Raw genomic sequence first — 23,732 nt, 5'->3', positions numbered from 1 at the left:
TTCTCTCAGGCTTACGGCGAGGACTCTGTGAGATTAATGAATGTGAAAGTGCTTTGTAAGCTGTGAAGTTCTGAACAAACGTAAGCGTTCGTACAAATCAAGGGAACGAATGGGGCCAGCAGGCAGCCATTTATTATGTGGGCTGATATGTATGCAGAGTATGGACTTTTTATGCTTCATTTGCTTCTGTGAAAAATGTACAAGTGACGATGTCCTGAGTCTGCAAACAGAGGATGGGGCCTTTGTGTGTGCTGCGGATGTTGCAGAGCCCGAGGTAGGGGGCCAGGAAATGAAAACCATGTGGCTCTGAGTTGGGCCTTGAAGCTTCAAGCTTCCCCACAGGGAAGAAGAGAAAAGAGCATGCTAGATGTTCTTGGGTGATAACAATGAGAAGTATGAACCCAGCCTAAGTTCCTTGGCTTCTTGTATTTCTCTTGAGCAAATGTTTCTGTTCTTGAGGCAGCTTAACAGCAAAATCACCTTTCATTTGTTGAAATATGACAAAATTGGGCAGAATCAGAGGCTCAGGATGCTGTAAAAACGAGCTATAAAATTTAAATAAGTCTTAAGTGAATTGGCCTCGGGCATTTCCTTGAGTTGAAAAGAAGAGGAACTGTGTGAACATGAATCTTGCTTTTTCTTACCATCCTCTACTATGGGGGCCATGACTGTATGCAAAAGAGCTCACGCTTACAATTCTAGTCTTTAAGGAGAAAGAGCAAAGCAAGTTCTTTTTAACCCATCATTCCCCCCCCCCCACTGTTATAGGAAGCATCTGGCTAGGTTGTCTAGAAAGGCACACTCAAAAACTTCCATCTGTAAAGATCTATAGTCTGAGGGATGCAAGGTAATGATGTTTATCAGACTGTGAATAAAGAAAACAGAATGGATACTAGTGAATCGGATGGAGCTACTAGGCAGGACGGAAGTCAAAAGATTTTTGACCTCAGTTTGGAAAACTGAATTAGCTAGAAGGATCATAACACATGTGTGCATATATATGGGCGTGGGGGAGAGAAAGAGAGAGAGGTTCCGGGAAGAGAGAAAATTTTAATAGCATACAGGTGCTATGATCAGGCATGAACAAAAAATAGCTCTCACATCAAAAATACTGAAGCAGAGGAGAAGTACTGATATTTGTCATGTGAAGCTCTCTAAACAGATGAAAACTACATCTCTGAATTAAAGGGGCAGCTTCTCAAACATCTACTTTAATAGAGAGCTTTCACCCCACGTGACTGAGATTAGCAGCAAACCCCTCGTAAAATCAAATTAATGAGATGATTCCTGGTTATTGAGAAAAGGAACTGGAAAAAAGAGGGAAAGTGACTTTTCTCATAGGAATGGTCAGTGTTGTTTCTTAATTTAATTTATTTAATTCACTTTATTTTTGGCTGCATTGGGTCTTCATTGCTGCGTGGGCTTTCTCTAGTTGTGGTGAATGGGGGCTACTCTTTGTTGCAGTGCACAGGCTTCTCATTGCGGTGGCTTCTCTTGTTGTGGAGCACGGGCTCTAGGCATGTGGCTTCAGTAGTTGTGGCACTTGGGCTCAGTAGCTGCGGCACGCAGGCTCAGGAGTTGTGGAGCAGGGGCCTTTTTGCTCTGCAGCATGTGGGATCTTCCCAGATCAGGGCCCGAACCTGTGTCCCCTGCATTGACAGGTGATTCTTAACCACTGTGCCACCAGCGAAGCCCTGGTCAGTGGTTTTACATTCGAATTTTTGAGAAAATTCATTGACTCTTAGGAGTTGGAATAATTTCAGAGATTCTTTCATCCAACCCCCCTCAGATGAGTAAACTGAGACCCAGAGAGATTCAAAATCTCACCCAAGGCCCACGATAGGAAAGGGGCTGAGCTAGCCCACGCTCCAGGCCTCTGTCTGCACCCTGGATAAAAAATCACATTGGCGAGGCTTCCTCCTGAGGCTGGGACTTAGGATGTGGGGGCAGTTGCTCTGGGATAAAAAGAGGCCTCTTTTAATATTCCTTCGTTTTAAAAGTTTGAGTTTAACATCTGCTACAGAGAGAGGAAAATAAATTCCAACTGACTTCCTTTTCCATTTTCTTTTATTTCTCATTTAAGAGTGGAGGTGGAAAGAGGGGCTCAAAGTTGAAGGCAGTAATATGAGCCATGAAAGCACTGTGTGATCCACAGTTAGAAAGTGAAATGCTTTACAGATGCCACCAAAAAAAAAAAAAAAAAAGGAAAGAAAAAAAGAGGAAAAGGCAGTCTTGAACCAGGGCACACCTCTTCACATTCCACATCAACCAGGTAAAAGGAATCAAATGCTAATAAACCACATGTCCACTAGAATCCTTCTTGAGTATTTATTCACTTGGCACAAGTGACAGTAGTAGACTATATGTAACATATGTTTTTTATTCAGAAGATTTCTGTGCTTCTTCATCCTAGTTCCGAGCTAATCAAAGTGGACATCTGTGTCCTGGAGGTTCTTTCTTCACAAATCTAGAATCAGACTCAGAATTCCAAGCATCTAGAGGGGCTGGTATGTGACTAGTTGCTGTCAAAGTCCTGGGACTTGAACTTGGCGCCCTAGTCAAAGCAGATGAAAGTTCATTTTTGGGTTTGTCCATCCCTTTACACCAGGTACTCACCCCCTCCCTATTCAAATTCTCCCTATAGTTAGCTATCTTTCTCAAAAGACACTTAAAAAAATTAAACCAAAACAAATCTAAGAGAAACCTGAAAGATCAGGATAGATGTTCCTTGATGATATCCTGAAGGGATTTATAGTATCATCGATATTTCCCAATTATTACTGAACTTGGACTGGTATACTTTGTTCATTTTAGATTACATCATAATAATGGGCATTTTATTTCCCTAGAATATTGGTGACTTAAAGTGTCTCAGTTAAAAATTCATTTGGCCACAAGTAACAGAAAACCCAGTTTACAGAGGCTTAAACACATGAGTTTCAATTTCTCTTTTTTTTTTTTTTTTTTGGCTGTGTGGTTTGCAGGATGTTCTCCATGACCAGGGATTGAACCTGGACCACAGCAGTGAAAGCCCGGAATCCTAACCACTAGGCCACCAGGGAACTCCGAGTTTCAATTTCTTACTCAACAGGAAGTCTGGAAGTAGGCATCTGGTGGTGTTTTGGTGGCTAAAGATGGTGGCCACTGTCCTGGTAAATCTCTTGGCCTTCCCTCATCGTTGCAATACATCAAATAGTAGTCAGCATGGCTAAATACAAGGCAGGAAGAAGCAGGGAAAGGGGAGGCCAGCTATGTCCAAACTTTTTTATCCAGAAAGCCAAATCTTTCTCACACCATGCTCCCAAGCAGATTTCTGCCTATGCCTCATTGGCCGGAAGTGGGTCATATGGCCCCTCCACTTGCATAGGAAGGTAGTAGAGGAAGAAAAGATTATAATGATTAGTTTAGGCCAATTTTGATCCACCTGAGACTCCTGGGTACATTGCTTCTCTGAACCAAATCAGGGTTCAGTCAGCAAGGTAGAAGGTGGAGGATGGTGGAGGATTTTGAGTAATCACTAGCAGCGAGGATCATAAATTGGAGTTCTAACTTAATACATTTGTAAGTGTAATTTTTACTGTTAATAGCGAACAAAGATATTTAAAATGCAAAGGGTTTTACTACATTATTTCCTCTTGCTTCTTTACCTCTGTCTTGATGGTCTTATAGTTTCCATATAATTTTCTTTGAAGTGGCCTTTGGCATCTACTTTCTTAAAAGAAACATTGTTGAGCCAAACCCCAGCTTTGCCTCCAGAGTTCTGACATGCGCAGAACTACATTAGTAGTACATATATCTTCATGAACAGCTGGAAGTAATTTTCAACCTAAGCATTTCGTATTTCATGGATGGGTGAAATTTACAATAACTTTTGAAGCAACTATTCTAAAGCTCATGCATCTTTGATTGGATGCTTGACTAATCCCATCCATTTCACTGGTGCTAAAATATTTTAAAACTCTAAAAATGTCCTTACATGGGTTGTAAAAGAGATACAAGAAAGGCACCAAGAAAAAAAAAAAAATCATGTCTTCTCTGGTGCCTCACAGTACATTCAGTGTATTCTCTACAAAACAGCCAAAGTGATCCTGCAAAAGGAAAAGTAGGCCATGTCACACTCCTGGTCTCAGTCCTCCAATGGCTTCCCATCATCTTTGATGAAATCCAAAGTTCTTACGATATCTTTCTGGGCTCTGTGTGACCTGGGCCCTGCCTGTCTCTCATATTTTCTATCCCTTCTCACTCTGGGTGGCTGCAATGTCCTTCTTTTTTGTCCCCCCAGTAAGCCAACCATGTTTTCATCTCAGGCCCCTGCCCTTGCCTTTCTTTTGACCTGGGATTCTCTCTTCTTGGGTATTTGTGTGGATTTTTGCTCCTACTATTCAGGTCTCTGCTCACATGTCACCTCAGAGAGCTTTCTCTTGACCGCCCTGTCTTAAGTATCACCTCCCTCCATCATTCTCTATCTGCGAACCTGCTTTATTTTTCTACAAGGCCCTTATTATAAGCTGACATTATATTACATATTTATTGGTTGACTGACTTATTTATTATGTGTTCCCTACTAGAATGTGAGCTCAACAAGGGTAGGAACTCAGTTTGGTTTACTTCTTTATCCTCAGTGCCTAAAATGGTATCTGGTACCAGTAGGTATGCAATAAATATTAATAAATATTTGTCGGATCAATGAATAGAAGTTTTAAAAAACTGGTTCTACTATCACATAGTCAGAAGACTAATGAGTGGGTCAGAGCTAGTTATGCAGTTATGGTTTTTTCCCATGTCTACACTGGTATTTTATTTAATTCGCAAATACAAAACTTAATAAAAATGCTCAATTAAATCAAAGGATATTACATTGAAATGTGGTTCTTCCTGAACCATTCACTCAGCAAATACTTACTTTGTGCCTCTCCTTTAAGGAAGTACCAATGATTTTTCATATTTTATGTGTTACCTATTTATTTCCCTATTAGAGTTAACTCTAAATAAACTATTAATAAAAGGGACCAGGAGAAAGGTTCCTGAGGACTCAGTTTTTGGCTCTATATCATGAACATGTTTTATTGATGACACAAATGAAGCTACTGAAGGCTCTTTGGCAAATTTAGTAAATGAAAGGGAACTACTTACCTCAGTGATGTTATAGAATTAGGATCCTAAAATGTCTTGACCAGCCAGAAGTAATGAGATATCCCACCAAAGAAAATAAATCAACTGATAAGAAGACTTGTAAGAGGTGAACTCAGATTTAACAGTAATATATTGGGAAAAGATTTAGAATTTTAATCACTGTGACTCAGTAGTGTGCTGTGGTTATCACTAAAATGAATGCAAGCTTAGACAACCAAATATAATCATATTACTGTGTTATTAATATCTAACATAGTATATGTATATTGTCAAAGAAAAAAACAAATCCAGACTTAGGAAGGAGACACTTTATTTGAAAAGGATTATTGCCAGGAGGGGAAAGAGATTACTATATTACAATAGGGAGAAAGCTTTGACCATGAGATCTGCAAGCTTCTCAAAAATCAGGCAAAAAGATTTTTCTTTTATAGAGAAAAGTAAGCAAAGAAACAGGTGTAGGCGAGTGAGAAGAGAGGTAGCATGATCAGATAGCAGTTCAGAGGATGTTCTGAGGCCAGTCTCTTCTTAGCAGGGGCTGTATGCTGGCTCAGGCTGAGGAGGGCTAAAGTTTGGGGCCCTGGAAGAAAAAGAGAAGCCTAACCAAAACTTATTTGGGAAGAGCAGTTCAGCTAATCATTTATGAGGCAAAGAAAGGGAATTTTGGGGGTCTATGTTTGGCCTTGTAAACAAGGGAGGGCATATGTGAGTCTTATTGACGTCGTATTGGGGAAAGGTGGTTCTTTGCAGTAAACTGTTCTTCAGAACACAGAGGGGAGGTTTTTTTCTTTTTCATAAAAAAAAATATATATTAAAAAATTGTTTATTGGAGTATAGTTGATTTACAGCATTATATTAGTTTCAGGTATGTGGTACAATGAAATGATTCAGTATTTTTACAGATTATACTCCATTTAAAGTTATTACAAAATAGTGCTATAATTCCCTGTGCCATACAACATATCCTTATTTCTTATCTATTTTATACATATCAATTTGTATCTCTTAATTCCATACTACTATCTTGTCCCTCCCACAAGAGGGGAGGTTGCTTTCCATGGTTACAGAGCTTAGGTAAAATTCAACATTTATACAATATATAAATTATATAATGCATAATGTACAAATTATAATTATAGTATAAAGTTATTATATAGAAAATATTATAAACTATACAAAACACAAAAACTTAATGCCTATAACATATAATATTATATATACATATGTATATATATATATATATATATATATATGCACAAACACATATAATAGCTAGTTTAATATAATGCCAGCTGCCTCTTTCGTAGCAGGGAGGTGACAGTCAGCTTTACTTTGGTCAGCTAACAGGTGGCTCAGAAGGGCAAATATGGCTTACATGCTCCAATATTATTTGGCCAGCACATGGGTTTCAAGTTTTAAATATGAAAGCCTTATGTCAGGGGTTAAGTCCAACTCCTATCACTCCTTATGTCTTTATACTGGGCCATAGCCACACATTTACGTTTAGTAGGGTCTGGTCCCTGGGAGTGTCTGAATTTGCAACCCCTAATCAAGAGCACTGTGGGCCCACCCTTTGAGGAATGTGGACAAAGTGGATCATAGTCAGGAAACACACACACATACACACCACACAGATGGCAAGGTATGAGAAGTTTGGAGATGTAGTCTAGAGGATATGAGGCAGGGAAGGATGAGAGAGGCCATCACAATTATCTCCAAATACTAGAATAGTTGCCATGTGGAAGAATTAGACTTGTTCTGTTTGGTTCCAGAAGGGTAATAGTAGGACAAGTGGGAGGAAGTTGCAGGGAAATAGATTTGTGTGTCAGCATAAGGAAGCCCTTTCTAACAGAGCTGCCTTCAGAAAGTGGGGCTCTCCCTGTCACTGTATGCTTTGCTGCAAAGCTTCATTGTGGAGCTGCAGGAGGGGATCTGATTATTGAATGGGTGTGTTGGAATAAGCAGTATTGAAGTTTCTTTTCCACTGTAAGACTCTCTGATTCTGTGAAATAAAGTAAAACCCCATTATTTTGGCCTTGATTGATTGATTGATTTTATAAATTTATTTATTTATTTATTTATGGCTGCGTTGGGTCTTTGTTGCTGTGCACGGACTTTCTCTAGTTGTGTCGAGCGAGGGCTACTCTTCGTAGCGGTGCGCAGGCTTCTCATAGCTGTGGCTTCTCTTGTTTCAGACCACGGGCTCTAGGCATGCGGGCTCAGTAGTTGTGGCTCGTGGGCTCTAGAGCACAGGCTCAGTAGTTGTGGCGCACGGGCTTTGTTGCTCCACAGCATGTGGGACCTTCTCGGACCAGGGCTTGAACCCGTGTCCCCTGCATTGGCAGGTGGATTCTTAACCACTGCACCATCAGGGAAGTCCCAAAGCCTTTACTGATTTAGAATTAGTATAAATCCTGTTAGTGGGGCAGGATGAATTTTTTCTTTATAATATTTTATGATACATTATTATTTTCTAATATATAAGAAGTGTTTTCTATAACACTAGGAAAAATGTTTTAACTACCTAAAGTCAACTAATAAAGTAATAGTTTATTGTTGATTATGATATATGACACTATTCTGGGAGTTTTATGGAGCAATAACAGAATACAGAGGGAAAATACATTCTCCTGGGAAAGACATGGTTATATGGGAAGATCTGATAACCCCATGAAGCAATAAGAGAACCAGAAATTATATTTATTTATCTCTTATATATTTACAACATCAAGTGAAATTAGACAATAATAATGTGCTAATTGTCAGGAAAACTCATTAAGAGTAAGAGGTGACCAGGTGAATATAGTGAGCATGGTTTACGAACAAAATATCAGAACACAAATCAAAGATTACTAAGTAAGTATTTGAAATCAGGCTGTTAGAAAAAAACAGTCTATAATAACTAAACAAACACATTGAAAAGAGTCATCATGGACAACTTTAAGTCGGAGGAACTTCTTGTATTTGTCCTTGACTGTTGGCTGTGAGAACAAAGCAGGCTGGAGAGGAGTGTAGAGGTGGGAATGAGGAGGGTGGGGATCAGAGATGTCGTGCAGATTGTCCACTTGAGAGAGGTGCACGCCCAGGAGTGGAGGGGGATAGGATTATTGGGTGGACTCCCTGTGACGTTGAAAACAGGTAGGGAGGTTTGTGATCAGTGCAGTAGGGAGACAAAAAATAAAATGATGTGAGAAATTTTAAAAGAGCAGTTTCTAGTTCATTCACCAGATATTCACTGAGCACTTTACTGCACACCAGGCATGTTCAAGATGCTGAAGATCCCCTTACCCTCAAGGATTTACAATTAAATGGGTGAGAATGACAAGAAAACAGCATTATAATTCCACGTCATAAGTCCTGGAGAGAGATCAGAGGCTGCACGTACTGCAGAAGAGAGTTGGATGGGGTTAGCCCCACTCCAGGTGGCAACTGGTGTAATGCCATGGAAGGCCTTCAGGTGAAATAATAGCTGAGCTGTGTTTTGAAAGACAGGCGTAAGAGGTTTGGAGGACAAGCATGTTAGCAAAGCGAGCAACACATGCAAAGTGACCTGGAGAATAAGTGGGGAGGGGCTGTAGTGCAGGACACGGTGGGGTGACTGGTGAGGGTGAGAGGTGGGCCGGCCAGGTGAAGAAGACTTACATAATACCAATAACAGTGAATTAGTTGTTTTTTTTTTTTCTGTTTTTTGTTTTAGGGTACATCAAGCCATAGGAGTGAATGAGACTGTGGAATGACTGAGAAGTGAGAAGGCAAAAAAGGGGAGCCTGGGGAGCCCCCTGGTTTCCTTTTATATACAGATAATCATCTCCTGCATACTGACCATCTGCTGTCAAAGCAAAATTCCAGTGGACCTAGCTTTAAATCTTCATACCAAGGTAACAAATTATTCATTTTCTTGTTTTTGTTTTTACTACTGAGAATTGGTAATATTTCTATTAAGGTTAAAATGCCTTCCCAGGATTGGTTAAGTAAATGTGGCATAGTCTTACACTAAAATACTTATTCTTAAAAATGATGCCATAGGACAATATCTAATGACGTGGGGAATCGTTCATGTTTTATAAGTGGAAAAAAAAAAGCTGCTCTCTATGATCTTATTTTTTTAAAAAGAAAAACAAACAAACAAAAAGATTACTCCTTCCTTCTGAGTCTCATTTTCCTCTTCTGTAAAATAAATGTATTAGATTAATGATGTCTATGACGCCCTCTAATTATAAAACTCTGTGACCTAGAAAGAATACCATGTTTTCCATTTGCCTTCCTATGGGTTCTCTCTTCTTCTTTCCCATTTTACAGATCTGGAAAATAAATAGTAGTTCAGTAATAAAATATTTATTTCATATAGCATTATTTAATGTTGAAAAATTCTGTTATCTATTAGTAGGTTGTGTGCTCTGTAGAGATAAGGATTTGAGTATTTATTGCATACTTAAAACTTTGCTAAATATTAAGAAGTCTACGAAGAAATTCTGCCTTCAAGGAGTTTATGACCCAATTGGAAAGAAATGGAGATTCATGTATAAACTGGTGAATAAAAATAATAAGTGATAGGGCTTCCCTGGTGGCGCAGTGGTTGAGAGTCCGCCTGCCGATGCAGGGGACATGGGTTCATGCCCCGGTCCGGGAAGATCCCACATGCCGTGGAGCGGCTGGGCCCGTGAGCCATGGCCGCTGGGCCTGCGCGTCCGGAGCCTGTGCTCTGCAACGGGAGAGGCCACAGCAGTGAGAGGCCCGCGCACCGCAAAAATAAATAAATAAATAAAAATAAGTGATAAAAAACAGTACCAAAAGTATACATTTCATCACTGCATAGAAACCAGAGAAGGACCCATGATCTTAGCACATACACAGATTTACTCCTGAGGTGACTTAATCAACAGAGGCCCCACCAGGACCACTGAAGCCCCACCAGCCCTCCCAAAGCTTTGAGGTTCTGGTGAGGATGGCCATCCCACAGGCTGACTGCCCCCCACTGCACAGTTGGAGGAAGCTGGCCTGGCCTGTAGGATACTCATCTTTAGGCCTCCTCACTCCCTGAAGAGGATCCTGCCTTCTGTATCTTCTCTCCTCCCAGCCTTACCCACCACTCCTCCCTCAGCACAAAGCCAGGTGTGGACCGTGCCTCTGGGCCTCCTGCTGCCAAGTGCTGAAGGATCTCATGCTAGGGAATAATAGTTGCTGATTTTTATGGCGTCATCAACCAAGAGCAGAGAAATACCAGCAAGGTCTGCCCTTCACAGGTGATTTCCCTTTTCCCTTCCCCAAGTTTGTTACCAGAAGGGCAGGGCCTATTTATTTACTCTTAGGCCAGCTCAGAGGAGCAAAGATTAATTACTAATAGCTCATTGGCTTATCTTGATTACTAAAGTAGTAATCTAAATATTGTGGCTAGGTCTTGTTAACCAGTACGAAATTATCTCAAATATACTCCAAACAATATATTTGAAACTAAAACATAAGAATGACTCTAACTTCTTTTTACCAGGCCAGATTATAATAGCTAAAATCTTAAAGTACCCACTCTATATAATTATATGAGTTCTTCATTTGTATTTATATTTATATAAGTAACATTTATTTATATTTATTATATATATATTTTAAAGTTTATAATAATAAAAATGCCAGAAGTCTGTAGAAAAATGAGCAAAGGACTCAAAGAGAGTGAGTAAACCATGTGGTTAATAAGCGAATATAAAGATGCTTAACTAATGAGGAACTGAAGAAATGCAAAATAAAACAAAGTGACATTTTCAACTACTGGTAAAGATTTATTTATTTATTTATTTTTTGGCTGAGTCACATGGCTTGTGGAATCTTAGTTCCCCAACTGGGGATCGAACCCCGGCCCCTGGCAGGGAAAGTGTTAAGTCCTAACCACTGGACCACCACGGAATTCCCAAGATTTAAATGTTGATGAGACTATGAAGAAAGATACTTTCATACACTATTGCTTAAATTATAAATTAGTAAAAACTTTCTGGAAGGCAATATATGTTCAGTTAAAAAAATCTGTATACCATATTTCCTAGACATTCTATTTCTAAGAATTTCTAAGGAAATAATTAGATAAAGGCACAAAGATGTAACTACAAGCATGTTCACTGTAATAGTATGTATAATAGTGAAAACTAGTACTGAATGAGCATTAATATAGGATGAAGAGGCATATTTTAAAGACACAGACAGTGTTCGGCTTACCCATTAGCTATAAATTGTGATGATATTTTCCATAAAAGCTTTGCTGAGCATTAGATAATTGGGGCAGAAAGGTCAGTGAGAAATGTCTCAACTGCTTTACCACGGTGACTATGTAATAGGCACTTAATGGAAACACAACTTGCCAAAATATATAACTCTCTCCCATAGTCCTAGAGCCTATTTGTTTTTTAATAAAGAACGTTTTCAACTCAGAAATGGTAAATTTAGTACAAAGCTTTCAGTTGTTTTGGAGGGGGAAAAAAGAAACCCTAAACGGATTCAAAGAACACAGGGACTAGAATTTCTATTGAAACCAGATGTTCTCATTGTGGTTGTATTTTAATGGTTATCAGCAGTCAAACCTTAAAACCCACATCTTCAACATGGCCTGGCTAACGTGAGTCATCCACTAATGACTGGGTAAGTTACAATTGCCCTCCGTATCCAGCGGTCGGCATCCATGGGTTCAAGCAGTTGGGGATAGACTATGTTAACGTTGTTGTTGACTTATACTGTGAGGTTAGGCCTACTATGGTTGTGTCTGTATTGAACAGGTACAGACATTTTCTTGTCATATTCCTTAAACAATACAGTATAACAACTATTTCGTAGCATTTACATTGTATTAGTAATCAGTTATAAGTAATCTGATTTAAAGTATATGGGAGGTGTGCATAGGTTTTATGCAAATACTATGCCATTTTTATAAGAGACTTGAGCATTTGAGGATTTTGCTATCTGTGGGGGGTCCTGGAACCAATTCCCTACAGATACTAAGGGATGATTGTGTCTTTTTTTTTTTTTTTTTCTGTGCACAAGAAACAGATTACTATACTGGCAGCTTTTGTTTGTGAAGAATTTGCGATGTGCTGGTCCCCATGTGTAAGCATCTATCCATCTTATTGCATTTAATTCTAAGAAAACTATAGGACCAAGTGTTTTCTGCCTTATATAAATGAAAACGTTGAGAGTGTGAGAAGTTAATGGCTTGCTTAAGGTGATCCAGCAGGGATTCAGGCCTATGGCAGACTACAGCCTGGCTCATGTTTTCCACATCGTACAGTCTTTCCACATTGTACAGGGAAGGACAGATGTAGAAGAAAGGGTCATAGCAGGTCTGATATTCAACTGGTAAACACCAATGTGGCCACAATGATTTTCTAAATGTTAAAATATTTCCATACTAATTGGTAAATAGCTGCTATTATCAGCCCCTCCCTGCCCCCAGTGCTCTTCCACTTCCCTCCTACGAGACCCCTGCCCCATCCCCCCAAACATGCAGCAACTAGAGGGGCCACACCTGGCCCAGGAGGGGGCTTCAGGGGGCCTTCTGTTTGGGCAGCATGGTGATTATTAAGTCTCTGCACATCACCCCTGAAGAGAGGAAATCTCTAGTGAGGATAGGGCAGAGACAGCAGCTGTAGAAATTACAGCTTTGTTTGTCACGTGCCATCTCTAGCTACTCTTTTTTTATACATTAAAAGTTTCCGGGGGCTTCCCTGGTGGCGCAGTGGTTGAGAGTCCGCCTGCCGATGCAGGGGACACGGGTTCGTGCCCCAGTCCGGGAAGATCCCACATGCCACGGAGCAGCTAGGCCCATGAGCCATGGCCGCTAAGCCTGCGCGTCCGGAGCCTGTGCTCTGCAGCAGGAGAGGCCACAACAGTGAGAGGCCCACGTACCGCAAAAAAAAAAAAAAAGAAAAGAATCTGCCTGCCAGTGCAGGGGACATGGGTTTGATCCCTGGTCTGGGAAGATTTCATCGTTAGTGTATAGGAATGCAAGACATTTCTGTGCATTAATTTTGTGTCCTGCTACTTTACCAAATTCATTGATTAGCTCTTGTAGTTTTCTGGTAGCATCTTTAGGATTCTCTATGTATAGTATCATGTCATCTGCAAACAGTGACAGCTTTACTTCTTCTTTTCTGACTTGGATTCCTTTTATTTCTTTTTCTTCTCTGATTGCTGTGGCTAAAACTTCCAAAACTATGTGGAATAAGAGTGGTGAGAGTGGGCAACCTTGTCTTTTTCCTGATCTTAGTGGAAATGGTTTCAGTTTTTCACCATTGAGGACGATGTTGGCTGTGGGTTTGTCATATATGGCCTTTATTATGTTGAGGTAAGTTCCCTCTATGCCTACCTTCTGGAGGGTTTTTATCATAAATGGGTGTTGAATTTTGTCAAAAGCTTTCTCTGCATCTATTGAAATGATCATATGGTTTTTCTCCTTCAATTTGTTAATATGGTGTATCACATTGATTGATTTGTGTATATTGAAGAATCCTTACATTCCTGGGATAAACCCCACTTGATCATGGTGTATGATCCTTTTAATGTGCTGTTGGATTCTGTTTGCTAGTATTTTGTTGAGGATTTTTGCATCTATATTCATCAGTGATGTTGGCCTGTAGTTTTCTTTCTTTGTGACATCTTTGTCTGGTTTTTGTATCAGGGTGATGGTGGCCTTGTAGAATGAATTTGGGAGTGTTCCTCCCTCTGCTATATTTTGGAAGAGTTTGAGAAGGATAGGTGTTAGCTCTTCTCTAAATGTTTGATAGAATTTGCCTGTGAAGGCATCTGGTCCTGGGCTTTTGTTTATTGGAAGATTTTTAATCACAGTTTCAATTTCATTACTTGTGATTGGTCTGTTCATATTTTCTATTTCTTCCTGCTTCAGTCTCAGAAGGTTGTACATTTCTAAGAATTTGTCCATTTCTTCCAGGTTGTCCATTTTATTGGCATAGAGTTGCTTGTAGTAATCTCTCATGATCCTTTGTATTTCTGCAGTGTCAGTTGTTACTTCTCCTTTTTCATTTGTAATTCTGTTGATTTGGGTCTTCTCCCTGTTTTTCTTGATGAGTCTGGCTAATGGTTTATCAATTTTGTTTATCTTCTCAAAGAACCAGCTTTTAGTTTTATTGATCTTTTTTTTTTTTTTTTTTTTTTTTTTTTGCTGTACTTGGGCCTCTCACTGTTGTGGCCTCTCCCGTTCCGGAGCATAAGCTCCGGACGCGCAGGCTCAGCGGCCATGGCTCACGGGCCCAGCCGCTCCGCGGCATGTGGGATCTTCCCGGACCGGGGCACGAACCCATGTCCCCTGCATCGGCAGGCGGACTCTCAACCACTGCACCACCAGGGAAGCCCCAGTTTTATTGATCTTTGCTATTGTTTCCTTCATTGCTTTTTCATTTATTTCTGATCTGATCTTTATGATTTCTTTCCTTCTGCTAACTTTGGGCGTTTTTTGTTCTTCTTTGTCTAATTGTTTTAGGTGTAAGATTAGGTTGCTTATTTGAGATGTTTCTTATTTCTTTTCTTTTTCTCTTTAAAGGAAGGAAGGTTTTATTTATTTGTTTATTTATTTACTTGTTTGTTTATTTACTTATGGTTGCATTGGGTCTTTGTTGCTGCGGGTGGGCTTTCTGTAGTTGTGGTGAGAGGAGGCTACTCTTTGTTGCTGTGCATGGGCTTCTCAGTGCGGTGGCTTCTCTTGCGCAGCATGGGTTCTAGGCACACAGGCTTTAGTAGGTGTGGTGCAGGGGCTTAGTTGCTCTGCGGCATGTGGGATCTTCCCGGACCAGGGCTTGAACCCATGTCCCCTGCATTGGCAGGTGGATTCTTAACCACGGCACCACCAGGGAAGTCCTGTTTCTTGTTTCTTAAGGTAGGATTGTATTGCTATAAACTTTCCTCTTAGAACTGCTTTTGCTGTATCCCATAGGTTTCAGATTGCCGTGTTTTCATTGTCATTTGTTTCTGGGTATTTTTTGATTTCCTCCATGATCTCTTGGTTATTAAATAGTGTATTGTTTAACCTCCATGTGTTTGTATTTTTTACAGATTTTTTCCTGTAATTGATATCTAGTCTCATAGCGTTGTGGTCAGAAAAGATACTTGATACGATTTCAATTTTCTTAAATTCACCAAGGCTTGTTTTGTGACCCAAGATATGATCTATCCTGGAGAATGTTCCATGAGCACTTCAGAAGAAAGTGTATTCTGTTGTTTTGGATGGAATGTCCTATAAATATCAATTAAGTCCATCTTGTTTAATGTATCATTTAAAGCTTGTGTCCTTATTTATTTTCGTTTTGGCTGATCTGTCCATTGGTGAAAGTGGGGTGTTAAAGTCCCCTCCTATGATTGTGTTACTGTCGATTTCCCCTTTTATGGCTGTTAGTATTTGCTTTATGTATTGAGGTGCTCCTATGTTGGGTGCATAAATATTTACAATTGTTATATCTTCTTCTTGGATTGATCCCTTGATCATTATGTAGTGTCCTTCTTTGTCTCTTGTAATAGTCTTTGTTTTAAAGTCTATTTTGTCTGATATGAGAATTGCTACTCCAGCTTTCTTTTGATTTTCATTTGCAGGCAATATCTTCTTCCATCCCCTCACTTTCAGTCTGTATGTGTCCCTAGGTCTGAAGTGGGTTTCTTGTAGACAGCATATATATGGGTCTTGTTTTTGTATCCATTCAGCCAGTCTGTGTCTTTTGGTTGGAGCATTTAATCCATTTCCATTTAAGGTAATTATTGATATCTATGTTCCTATTACCATTTTCTTAATTGTTTTGGGTTTGTTATTGTAGGTTTTTTCCTTCTCTTGTGTTTCCTGCCTAGAGAAGTTCCTTTAGCATTTGTTGTAAAGCTGGTTTGGTGGTGCTGAGTTCTCTTAGCTTTTGCTTGTCTGTAAAGGTTTTAATTTCTTCGTCAAATCTGAATGAGATCGTTGCTGGGTAGAGTAATCTTGTTTGTAGGTTTTTGCCTTTCATCACTCTAAGTATGTCCTGCCACTCCCTTCTGGCTTGCAGAGTTTCTGCTGAAAGATCAGCTGTTAACCTTATGGGGATTCCCCTGTGTGTTATTTGTTGTTTTTCCCTTGCTGCTTTTAATATTTTTTCTTTGTATTTAATTTTGATAGTTTGATTAATATATGTCTTGGCGTGTTGTTTCTCCTTGGATTTATCCTGTATGGGACTCTCTGTGCTTCCTAGACTTGATTAACTATTTCCTTTCCCATATTAGGGAAGTTTTCAAGTATAATCTCTTCAAATATTTTCTCAGTTCCTTTCTCTTTCTCTTCTTCTTCTGGGACCCCTATAATTCGAATGTTGGTACGTTTAATGTTGTCCCAGAGGTGTCTGGGACCTTTTCATTCTTTTTTCTTTATTCTGCTCTGCAGTAGTTATTTCCACTATTTTATCTTCCAGGTCACTTAACCATTCTTCTGCCTCAGTTATCCTGCTATTGATCCCTTAGAGAATTTTTAATTTCATTTATTGTGTTGTTCATCATTGTTTGTTTGCTCTTTAGTTTTTCTAGGTCCTTGCTAAACATTTCTTGTATTTTCTCCATTCTATTTCCAAGATTTTGGATCATCTTTACTATCATTATTCTGAATTCTTTTTCAGGTAGACTGCCTATGTCCTCTTCATTTGTTAGGTCTGGTGGGTTTTCACCTTGCTCCTTCATCTGCTGTGTGTTTCTCTGTCTTCTCATTTTGCTTAACTTACTGTGTTTGGGGTCTCCTTTTCACAGGCTGCAGGTTCGTATTTCCCGTTGTTTTTGGTGTCTGCCCCAAGTGGCTAAGGTTGGTTCAGTGGGTTGTGTAGGCTTCCTGGTGGAGGGGACTAGTGCCTGTGTTCTGGTGGATGAGGCTGGATCTTGCCTTTCTGGTGGGCAGGTCCACATCTGGTGGTGTGTTTTGGGGTGTCTGTGACCTTATTATGATTTAGGCAGCCTCTCTGCTAATGGATGGGGCTGTGTCCCTGTCTTGCTAGTTGTTTGGCATAGGGTGTCCAGCACTGTATGCAACTTGCTGGTCGTTGAGTGGAGCTGGGTCTTGGCATTGAGATGGAGATCTCTGGGAGATTTTCGCTGTTTGATATTACATGGAGCTGGGAGGTCTCTGGTGGACCAATGTCCTGAATTTGGCTCTCCCACCTCAGGGGTACAGGCCTGACACCTGGCTGGAGCACCAAGACCCTGTCAGCCACACGGCTCAGAATAAAAGGGAGAAAAAAAGAAAGAAAGAAAGAAAGAAAAAGGTAAAATAAAATAAAGTTATTAAAATAAAAAATAATTACTAAAATAGTTTAAAAATTAATAAAAAACAAAGAAAGAAAGAAGAGAGCAACCAAACCAAAAAACAAATCCACCAGTGATAACAAGTGCTAAAACTATGCTTAAAAAAAAAGAAAAAACAAAACAAAACAAAAAATATGGACTGACAGAACCCTAGGACAAATGGTAAAAGCAAAGATATACAGACAAAATTACACACAGAAGCATACACATACACACAAAAAGAGAAAAAGGGGAAAAAAAAAAATATATCGTTTCTCCCAAAGTCCACTTCCTCAATTTGGGATGATTCGCTGTCTCTTCAGGTATTCCACAAATGCAGGGTACATCACGTTGATTGTGGAGATTTAATCCGCTGCTCCTGAGGCTGCTGGGCGAGATTTCCTTTTCTCTTTGTTCGCATAGCTCCCAGGGTTCAGCTTTGGATTTGGCCCTGCCTCTGTGTGTAGGTCGCCTGAGGACGTCTGTCCTTCGCTCAGACAAGACAGGGTTAAAGGAGCAGCTGATTCGGGGGCTCTGGCTCATTCGGGCCGGGGGGAGGGAGGGTTACGGAGTGTGCAGCGAGCCTGCGGCAGCAGAGGCCGGCATGACGTTGCACCAGCCTGAGGCGCACCGTGTGTTCTCCCTGGGAAGTTGTCCCTGGATCATGGGAACCTGGCAGTGGAGGGCTGCACAGGCTCCCCGGAAGGGGGGTGTGGATAGTGACCTCTGCTTGCACACAGGCTTCTTGGTGGCGGCAGCAGCAGCCTTAGCATCTCATGCCCATCTCTGGGGTCCGCGCTGATAGCCGCGGCTCGCGCCCGTCTCTGGAGCTCCTTTAAGCGACGCTCTTAATCCCCTCTCCTCGCGCACCAGGAAGCAAAGAAGCAAGAAAAAGTCTCTTGCCTCTTCGGCAGGTCCAGACTATTTTCCGGACTCCCTCCCTAGCCGTGGTGCACTAACCCCCTTCAGGCTGTATTCCCGCAGCCGACCCCAGTCCTCTCCCTGCGTTCAGACTGAATCCCGAGCCTCAGCTCCCAGCCCCGCCCGCCCCGGCGGGTGAGCAGACAAGACTCTCACGCTGGTGAGTGCTGATTGGCACCGATCCTCTGTACGGGAATCTCTCTGCTTTGCCCTCCGCACCCCTGTTGCTGTGCTCTCCTCCGCAGCTCCGAAGCTTTCCCCCTCCGCCACCCGCAGCCTCCGCCTGCGAAGGGGCTTCGTGGTGTGTGGGAACCTTTCCTCCTTCACAGCTCCCTCCCAGTGGTGCACGTCTCATCCTTATTCTTTTTTCTCTGTTTTTTCTTTTTTCTTTTGTCCTACTCAGGTACGTGGGGAGTTTCTTGCCTTTTGGGAGGTCTGAGGTATTCTGCCAGCGTTCAGTAGGTGCTCTGTAGGAGTTGTCCCACATTTTGATGTATTTCTGATGTATTTGGGGAGAGGAAGGTGATCTCCGCGTCTTACTCTTCCGCCGTCTTGAATCCCCTGTCGCAAATCTTCTATGTTAATGTAATTAAATATTTTAATTTTTTACCTTTGTGTTTTGGGCTTTTTATGCCTTTTTTAGAAATCTCTCCTTTTCTCACAGTCTTAAAGATATTCTTCTGTATTGCTCTCTAATTTGTTTTAAAGCTTTGATTTTCTACTTGGATATTTACTCAACCTGGAACTGATTTCTTGTGTATGGTGTGAGGAAAGGATATAACTTCAGTTTTTTACTATACAATAACCAATTATTCCAGTGCCATTTATTGAATAACCAATCTTTATCCCACTGATCTGCAGTGCCACCTCTGTCAAATTACATGTTCCATAAATGAATGGGTCTATTTCTGGGGTCCCTATTTACTTTGTGAATCAATTTATCTGTCTCTTTATCAATACTATATTGCCTTAGTTACTATTATTTTACAGTAAATCTTGACATCTGTTAAGGTGTGTCTCCCTTCCTTGTTCTTCATAATTGTCTCAATTATTCTTAGCTTTTTATTCTTGCACATAAATTTTGGAATCAGGTTGGCAAGTTTCATGAAAAACCCTGTTGGTATTTTGGTTGGAGTTACATTGAATTAATAGATTAATTTGGGACTATTGAAAGGTCTGAAACATTGACTTTTCTCATCCATTAAGATAGTGTACCTCTTTCTTTATTGAGATCCTTATTGTCTTTCAATAACGTTTTACAGTTTTCTCCAAATAGGTTTTGTACAAATTTTGTTAGAGTTATTCGTAAGTGCCTTCAAGTTTGGGTTGCTATAGTAAACAGTATCTTTTCCTTTTAAATAATGTTTTCTAATTTTTCATCAATGGTGTGTAACAGGAGTTACACACTATATGGCCTGTGGACCAAATCCAGCCTGCAGTGTTCTTTTGTAAAGAACACAGCTGTGCCCATTTGTTTACATATAGTCTGTGGCTACTTTTGCACTATAATGGCAGATTTGATTAGTTAAGATTGAGACCACATGCCTTCAAAGTCTAAAATATTTACTACTTGGCTCTTTATAGAAAAATTTGCTGACCCCTAATGTATAGGAACACTATGGATTTTTGTATATGTACCTTATGTCCAGCCATGTAGGTGAACTCTCCTATTAGTTCTAAGGATTTTTGGGTTAATTCTCTTACCTTGTTTATGTAAACTATCACATTATCTATGATTAATGATATTTTTTTTCCCTTTAGCTTGACTCTTTTGAAAAATGTTGAATAAAAGCTGTGATAACTGGCCTCCTAGCTTTGTTTCTAATTTTAAAGAAAATTCTTTGCATTAATTAACAGGATTGCTTTTAATTTTTGGTAAATATCAAATATCACATAAGGAAGTTCTCTTCTAATTTTTTATTTTTAGCTTTAAGAGTTGTTTTGTGATCACCATTGGGTGCTGAGTTTATCAAATGCTTTTTTGTATCTATTGATTACCTATTGATCACATGCTTTTCTTTTGATTCTTTGACCATTGTGTGTTATAAATAGTATGAGGAATCCTTAGAACAAATAAAATATATTTGTATTTTTCTTCCTGTTTTTAAATTTCCTTTTCCTTCTATCCATCAACAATGAGATCTCAATTCTGTACAACCACACAAAATTATCAAATTAAAAGGAAGCTCTTGGTAGTAACTATAATGGATGCTTCTGGCTGTATCTAAACTGAGATAGATTAAGTAAATTGATAAATTCACATTCCACCACAGGTGGTTTCCTAGAGCCAGAGATGGGAGTGGGAGGATAGCATACTACTTGGCTTCCATCCCCCCAGCCCCAGGCAATAGTTGTGAACTTTTTGGAGAGAAGTATGGTATCTGCATTTCTGCATGGAACACAGCATGGTGTTGGCATGGTGCATCCTGAAGAGGAACCAATGGCACTTGGCACATTGAAGGTTTTACAGGTTTGGGAGCACTGAAGTCTGTGCTATGGGCAGGATATTTTCCCTGTGAGCTTCAGCAGAACATTGCAAAACAATGGGACTGGCAGCAGATTGCCAAAGCTCAGCAGACTCAGTGGATAACCAGCAAAGCCCTGAGAGAGAGTAGAAGCACCTCATTTGTGTTGATTCATTCCTGAATGCATGTGAAACATCCTTGTGACTTCCCAGAGTCACTTAGGGTCTGGACTGGAAGTAGGGGGCACTTAGCCAGGAATACATTTGGGCTTAAAAGTTAAGGTAACCTGAGGCTGTTGGGCTGAGGAAGTGGGGCTCCATAATCCTACCTGCACTATTCTAAGTGCCTGTTTACTTGGATAAAAGCTTTTGTATGACAAGAAGAGCTATTGTAGACCTTCATTAAGGCTCCCAAAGACTTGTCAGTGAACTATTTGGTGGATTTGATATTTGCTAGCTTGTTTTTCACCATGGCCCATGCACTGGCAATTACACTGCAGAGAAATAGTAAATGTAAAACATGCAAGCACATTTTTAGATTCTTTTGCTGTGTTCTTGATTTCCTTGTTAATGATGCATCCAACTGACAAACTGCCAGACACTAAATCTTAATTCTTCTCTGTTTCTACAAAAATTGAGGGTACTTTCCTATGGGTTCTACCATCGCTGTCTGACGGCTATGCGTTCTGCACACTGGATGGGAAAATCCAGCTGTATCTTTGTGTCTCTGAATGTCATTAACTAATTCTCAAATATTCAGTGAAACCACAGATAGACGAGGTCAAGCACTTTTCCCCCTGAGTTTTTGAAAATGTGCACATTTTAAGAAATGTATTGCATGTTTCTTATTCAGTTACTGCTAACTGTTCCAAATCCTGCATTGCAGGAGTTAGACACTGTCCAAAGAGCTTATTTTTTTAAATTAATTAATTAATTCATTAATTTATGGCTGTGCTGGGTCTTCGTTGCTGTGCGCGGGCTTCCTCTAGTTGTGGAGAGCGGGAGCTACTTTTCGTTGCAGTACGTGGGCTTCTCATTGCGGTGGCTTCTCCTGTTGTGGAGCACGGGCTCTAGGCGCGCAGGCTCAGTACTTGTGGTGCACGGGCTTAGTTGCTCCACGGCATGTGGGAATCTTCCTCAACCAGGGGTCAAACCCATGTGCCCTGCATTGACAGGCAGATTCTTAACCACTGCGCCACCAGGGAAGTCCCCAAAGAGCTTACTGAACCATTTTTGAAACTGTTCTTTTACAAAAACAGAAAGTCACAATATATCAAATGTCAAGTAAATTTGAACTTGAGAGAAGTCGGATTAGGTTCAAAACATTTGAATTCATAAACTTGAGCAGGTTCTAAATCAGAGCATTGATGAGTCCCCTGGTTTCTAATTATTTTTCCTCTTTTATGTTTGTGTGTGTGTGTGTGTGTGTGTGTGTGTGTGTGTGGGCACGCATGTTTGTTTATACAGTGCCTACTTCATATGTACTCTGAAATGCACTGATGAGAAGAAGAAATTTCTCTGTTTTGATTACATTGGATTTAGGGAGGCAAGAAAAACAATCCTGAGGCTTCAGACTTGGAAATTCAGAATGCATATTTAATCGTCTATGAGCGGTGTGACTTTAGTACTGTTCTTTTTTTTAAAATTGAAATATAGTTGACATACAATATTATGTTAGTGTCAGGTGTACTACAATTGATCATTATAAAATGATCACCATGATAGGTCTAGTAACCATCCGTCCCTATAGCAAGTTATTACAGTATTATTGATGATATTTATTATGCCATATATTACAGCCCCATAGCTTATTTATTTTGTAACGGGAGGTTTGTACCTCTTAATCCCCTTCATCTATTTCACCCACACCCACACCCTCTCCCCTCTGGCAACTACCTGTTTGTTCTCTGTAACTATGAGTCTGTATTCATTTTGTTTGGTTGGTTTGTTTGTTTTTATATTCCACATTTAAGTGAGATAGCATGATATTTGTCTTCCTCTGTCTGACTTATTTCACTTAACGTAATACCCTCTAGCTCCATCCATGTTGTCACAAATGGCAGGATTTCCTTCTTGTTTTTTGTAATTTTTGGCCCCACCGCGTGGCATGCCAGATCTTAGTTCCCCGACCAGAGATTGAACCTGTGCCCCCTGCAGTGCAAGCGTGGATTCTGAACCACTGGATCGCCAGGGAAGTCCAAGATTTCATTTTTTTAATGGCTGAGTAGTATTTCCTTATATATGTGTGTGTGTGTGTGTGTGTGTGTGTGTGTGTGTGTGTGTGTGTATACATACATATATATATGTATATATATCTCACAACTTCTTTATCCATTCATCTGTTGGTGGACACTTAGGTTGCCTCCATATTTTGGCTATTGTAAATAATGCCGCAATGAACATGGGGGTGCATGTATCTTTTCCAATGAGTGTTTTTGTTTTCTTTGGAAAAATACCCAGAAGTGGAATTGCTGGATCATATGGCAGTTCTGTTTTTAATATTTCATACTGTTTTCCATAGTGGCTGCACCATTTGGTCCTGTTTGTTGTCATTTGTTAAAGCCACTGAAATAGGGGACATTTACACTTAGTGATTTTTTTTTTAAGATATATTTCACAGATTACTTAACATATTATTGAAAAGAGTGCTTTGCAAAGATAATTAAAAAGTGTGTATGGTTTATTATTTTATATGCTAATCATATATATATATATGTATATATATATATATATATATTTGTTGTTGTTGTTACTGTTGGGGGACAGGAAGGAGACTTGGAAATGTTCCAGGACCTGAAAATGGCAAAAAACTGATATAACTGCTATGCTCTATATTTCTTTAGTGGCTGATGAATCTGTTCAAGGTGACTTAGAGAAGAATTTTTGGAGTATGAAAGAATTATCTTCTTAACAACATCTTATACATCAGAAGATATAATTTTAG

At 40.0% G+C, this 23,732-nt stretch overlaps 1 long non-coding RNA gene across 3 annotated transcripts in view; it reads left to right on the top strand.

Moving 5' to 3' along the window:
• LOC117201798 (uncharacterized) overlaps positions 1-23,732 on the top strand; it is a 39,868-nt gene that overhangs the window by 6,933 nt on the left and 9,203 nt on the right. For 2 of the 3 annotated variants that reach the window (XR_007478354.1, XR_007478352.1), the window contains 3 exons: positions 2,084-2,608; positions 2,985-3,102; positions 8,828-9,008. This is a non-coding gene — a long non-coding RNA (uncharacterized LOC117201798). The remainder of the gene's footprint in view (positions 1-2,083; positions 2,609-2,984; positions 3,103-8,827; positions 9,009-23,732) is intronic. The other variant, XR_007478353.1, reaches the window with a different exon arrangement.

Source organism: Orcinus orca, chromosome 7, assembly GCF_937001465.1.
Source record: "Orcinus orca chromosome 7, mOrcOrc1.1, whole genome shotgun sequence".
Classification (NCBI taxonomy): domain Eukaryota; kingdom Metazoa; phylum Chordata; class Mammalia; order Artiodactyla; family Delphinidae; genus Orcinus; species Orcinus orca.
The sequence above is the reverse complement of the archived record's forward strand: the minus strand, read 5'-3'. Positions and strand labels throughout refer to the sequence as shown.